Below are 5,795 nucleotides of genomic sequence, written 5' to 3' on the forward strand. Positions count from 1 at the left end.
AATCAGACTGACTCTGGATGCTAAAAGTAACAAGTCTTTATGATAGGTTCACTTTGATTCACAAATGGGAAGGCAGATAGTCTGACAGAAGATAATGAAAAGAGAAAGGGATACAGCTAGGGAGATCATAGGGATTTTCAATGTAAAGATTGTCAGAGTATAATAAGAGAAAGAAAAGGGGGATGGCCCTGTGAGGGATTAAACTTAATATCTCTAAGCTCTTGTCAATTCTCTAGTTATAGATGGAGATTCCTGAGTTCAAGGAGCTTGAGACTACAAGTTAAAGGTCCTTGGGTTTATTATAGGAGAGAAAAGGGTTTTTTGCTCAGATATGCTGGATGACTTTTCTTCTCTGATGTGTCCAAGGAAGAGGGTCCTAAAAATTGGGTCAGTGAGGCATCTTGCCCAAAAACATGGGATAAAGAAGTTTCTAGCATGGAGAATTGCAATAACTGAAGACTTCAGAAAAAGGCAGGTTATGGATGCTAGATATTGCGGGAAGGAGCTAAAGTAGATGTAATCTACCCAAGAAAGAGTAGTTCTAAAATAAGAGCATTTTAAGGGACTATGATAGTATTCCAGGAGTTTTTTGACTTACAAAGGGAAGAATCTGTTAAAGTCCCTATTGGGAGGATTTCAGTGGAGATATGTTTAGGTAAAGAATTCCTCCTGATATCCTTCAAATTGTAGCAAGGCTTTCAGCTTTGGAAAAAACCATAAGATTGAGTCTCATAGTAGAAAGAAAAAGAGACAGGTTTTATAGTTGAGGAAATGGGGCCACAGAATTTAAGTAACTTGCCCAATGTGTCTTACAGTAAGTAATGTGGTAGAGCTGGTCTTCTGACTCCACAAACTGGCATATTTTCACTGGACCAAAATCTAGGTTATGAACACTGGCATATCCAGATTAGTCCAAATCTTGCTCCAAAGAAAACAATAGGGAAATTTTTCAGCCTGAGGTTCATGAGAGTGAACCTTGATCACTAGAAGGTCCATAAGATTGAAGGGCAGATAAAAGGAGAAATCAAACTAAGAAAGTATTTTAAAAATATGAGAATGTTAAGGGAACTTGTTTATTGATAGCAGCTTCAGATTCCTAGGCTACATATTTTGGCTTACAAAGTTTTTTTAGACCTGATTATAGTACACATCCAGTCAGCAGGGCATTCCATGTCATTTGAATGAGTCAATGGGATATAGCCTGTCTCTATAAATAAGTTAGTCTGAAAGGTCCCTCATGGTGGGGCTGCAGTAGGGCTTTGTACATTCAGCCTAAGCAGGATAGAGGGAGTTGAGTTTTGTGTCATCAGTCTTTAACAGAATGAGGTTGAGGGTGGGGAACAGGAGGGTAGGGGTGGTAATAATTAAGTTCAAATGTCACATTCCAATAATAAGGTTTTTCTTTCATATAAAGGAATAATCATTGTGCTATCCACCTTCCTAACTATAGTTCTTTGGTAGTCACAGAGTATAGAACAAAGATGAAAAGCATTATATTATTAACATTTATATAGTTTTTTAAAAGTGTGGTGTGTAGGGCGTCTATATGTGGATGTGTGTGGTATGAGCATATTATGTGGTATGTGTGTAGGCTTGAGAGCAATTTGGGGAATCTGAGTGAGTTTGAGTGAGTGATGTGACATTTTCATGCTGATGCTAAAGGCGGAGGTAGGTCAGAAGAGTGAGAACTTACATATGTCCTGTTGTGCTAATTGATAAGAAAAGTCATACTTCAGAGTCTTACAGAGGTGAATTACAGGGTGTCTCAAAAGTCTTTAAACTGTCAAGATTTAAAACTGCTCTAAGACTTTTGGAACACCTTAAAAATGGCCAACTCACTAACATCAGTAACCATTACTATCTCTTCCCTGAACACAGAATCCTCATTAGAGATTCTGTAAGGTTATGCCAATTGGATTTTTTTGTATTAATAAATCTATTGGGTTATTTTTATAGACAAGTTAGGAAAGTTATTTTTGTGAACCAATACAATATCCATAAAATTAATAACCCTGAATATTTTATCAAAAATGAATATGTGCTTCTTGGTTGTTTTTCTAAAAGTAATGAGTACGTGCATTTATAAAAATGTATTTTAAAATGTTTGGAAAAATCAAAAGGGGTCCCTTAATCATCACCTCCCTATATTTGGAGTTGTAGCTAGCTATCTCTCTTGTTTATGCCTAGTCCAGGCTGAGTGGGATCATAAAAATCAATTCTGACCCATGTGTCCAGTGTGTCTTCCTTCCCAATCTTCAAAGTGGGTTGCAGATTAAATGAAAGCAATATAAGTAGAAGCATTAATGAAATTCAAATTTCAAAGAAATTAATTATACTCCTTTGTAAAACTGATATTAATGGTGAGAGAGAACACTAAGGGAGGTGTGCAAAGTATTTGTTCCAATTCTTTAAATCTAAAGTAAGGAGGAGGGGGAAAAACACAATGTTGGGAAAAATACATATTATTCTGGTTGAACAAAAATTTTCTGAGTATATAGAAAATTAGCAACAGAAGCAAGATGAATTCTCCCAATATTAGCCTTCAAAAAATTTGGAATATTGTCTCAAAAAGAATTTTTAGAGTGACAAAGTCAGAAGAGATCAGGGTGACATTTTGCCAGCCCAAGACAACATAGGCATGAGAAGTCTGTGACATCCCAGAGTATTGTGCAGAAACACCAGCAGCAAGTCTTAAAGGCAGCAGCTTCAAAAGTTCAATGCCCAGAGATGGAAAGGGGGTCAGACAACTGGTCAGAAATATATTACAGGGGAACCTTTGCTCGTTCTGGGTGCAGGCATTGTTGCATTGACTATATGGAGTTTTTGTCACAGTTCCAAGGAGAGGAAGGCAAGAGTCCTAGTCTTAGTTTGCATCAAAATAAAGGATTGCATTTGCAAATAAAGGGGAGCCAAGGTGTCTTCCTGGGTTAAAACAAGAGTATGGGTCTGGACAGCAGGGACCAAACATTCCCTTGCCTCATAGAATATTGGAAACACTGAAAACTAATAGACCCCCAGAATTCATTATGAAAACAGTTTCCCCTCTACCCTGGGATCAAAGCATCACTTTAACAAAAAAGTTAAAATTTAAGAAATATACTGAGGAAAATAAGCATACAACAACAACAAAAAGATTGTATAGTGACAAAGGTAAGGCAAAAACTATATCAAAACAGCTACAAGCAAAGATTCAAAAGTTTAAAAAAAGTGAATTGGGACAAGAATTCCTAGAAGAGCTCGAAAAGTATTTTAAAACTCAAATAAGAGAGGTAGAAGAATAATTGGGAAAAGAAACGAGAGTGATGCAAGAAAATTGTGAAAAAAGTCAACAACTCGATAAAAGAGGCACACAAAAACTAAAGAAAATAACACAAACACAATTGACTAGAGATTTTTTAAGTTCAAAAGTTCACAATGATAGCAGCAAAGGGGTCCACTTTAATCTTTTTTTTCTGACCAGTTGGCTGATCCCCTTACCATCAAAGATTCTAGAGCCCACAAAGTTTCTGCTGCTGCTGTTGCTATCACTGCTTCCTTCAAGGTTCATAGATGCTCATCCCCCTCTTAAGTATCACAGACCTTTCCTTCTTAGCTTTCCTTCCCAGCTTCTCAATTATCTTATGCTGGAAAAATGTCTTTTGTTAATTCTATTGCTTCAGAATTCAATTTGAGGCATTATTTTAAAATTTTTGGAGGAGAATGTTGGGAGAGTTCATTTTTAATACTTCTACTTTACCATTTTTTTCTGTGGTTCCTTTTTATGTGAAATGGAGGGAACGGATTGCCTGAATGCATCATCTGCTAACCCCAGAAGCTGGAGAAGTGAATAGTATTATGTAAAAGGCAATGTGAGAACATACTGTTCTCCAAATAATGCCTCAACTCAGGTGCTACAGTGTCTGGAATTTTACCATTAGAGATAGATCCTTTAAGATTACTTTATTGCTAATTTTGTCTTAAAATGCAATGAACTACTACTCTAGGGGGGAGTTAATATATTAAGCTAGCCAATGACTTATCAAATCAAGTTGTTCTCCACTAGAACATCTTTAGCTATCAGTTCCAGTGTGATTGTAGGATGGAATCTATGACTGGGGAGGCACAAATAGTATCAGAGTTAGTATTTGCACTGTATGAGCTTCATAGAGGTGGCAAACACACACACACACACACACACACACCTTTATCAATTACATTATCAATTAGGAGTTATCCCATTATCCTAATCCTTCCACCACATAGGTCCTACAATTTGGGAGACATCTTCTTTGAAAAAGTTCTACACCCTGTAATCTCAATTTGACTCCTCCGTTAGATTGATAGATTCTCCTGATCACCCTAGCATCACTACGAATAATTTCCCACATTATACAGAAATAATCTTACCTTTTGACTTAAAGGCTGAAGTTAAAGACCGAATTAGCTGTATCTTACCACTAGGGGACGCTGCATTTCATTGAGTATACACTATTGACATTAACAGATCTCAGTTGTTTTAGGTAGATCAAGACAAATCTTTTACATTACCTTGTACCTTACTATATCAAAGATTTTTCAGGCATCTATAGGGAGAACCCCAGTTGTTTTCTTAGAAGAAGGGGGTAAAACTACGAGGGCAAAAGAATTAAAGACCAGGGTTTGAGTCAATCAGTTTAGTCATCTTCTAATAGGCATAGATATGCTACAGGGATGAGATCTAGGATTTCTTTGGGTGTAGGGAATTTATGGTGAAGAATGCCCCTTATCAATACAGACTAACACCTTCCTCAAGGATTGCTTCAAGCAGTAAAGTGACTTACCTAGAGTTATATAGACTCTGGTGTATTGAACTTGGGTTTTCCTGGTTTCTAGTCAAGCTCTCTATTCACTACCCCAAGTTGAGATACTAGAATTAAAAAAGACCCTCCCCCTCAAAAATTAAATAGTCTGATCTCAAGAGGTTTGAATTTTACTCAATGAATATAACATGTTTATGGTAAGTGAAAAGTAATTAATTTCACAAGAAAATGCCTTAAATAGGAAAGGATGGTATGATTGACAGGGAATCAAAAAGGGCTTCAAGTAGTAGGTGGCACCTGAGCTGTCCTTTGAAGGAAATTAAGGATCCTAGGAGACAGAGAAAAGGAGGGAGTACATTTGAGGCAAGAGTACAGATGATCCCTAAAGTCCTTTTCTAACAGGTCCATTGCATCTTATTCACTAAGCTGACACCCTAGGGACTGGAATAAAAACTAATTTGTGGTGTTATTTGCTTAGTCATCTAAAGTAGATAAGTATTCTGGCTGCTGGATAACATGGTGTGAAGAAAGATCAAGCCCAGTGAGGATATGCTTGGGAAGGGGTGGGGGGAGGTGGAGAGAGAGAGAGAGAGGGAATAATTTGTTAATTGTAAATAAACTACTCTAAAATTAAAGGTCTTTTCCACCCCTTAGCTAAAATACTCACTGTGCCTTCTTTCTCTACCCAATACCAGTTACAAATGAAATCAACTCTTCTAAAATTCCTTCCTATACAATAATAGCAATCTCCATTGATAAGTATGGGTACCATTTTGGGAATACAGCATCTAGTTGCTTTCCACTTGAGATAGGAGTAAATTCAGAAATGCAAGGGGTTTTAGCTCAGCAGTTTCTAGTTTGATTTCTTCTGGGCTAGCAAATGTAGGAATCTTGATAAGTAAGTGAAAATGAATAGAATGTCATTCATCTTGTTATTTTACTTTGAACAAACACAGCTTTCCCAACCAGGTTGGACATTCCCATTCACCTACTGAATTTATCCCAGGACATGCTCTA

This window comes from Macrotis lagotis, chromosome 4 (assembly GCF_037893015.1).
Source record: "Macrotis lagotis isolate mMagLag1 chromosome 4, bilby.v1.9.chrom.fasta, whole genome shotgun sequence".
Taxonomy (NCBI): Eukaryota; Metazoa; Chordata; class Mammalia; order Peramelemorphia; family Peramelidae; genus Macrotis; species Macrotis lagotis.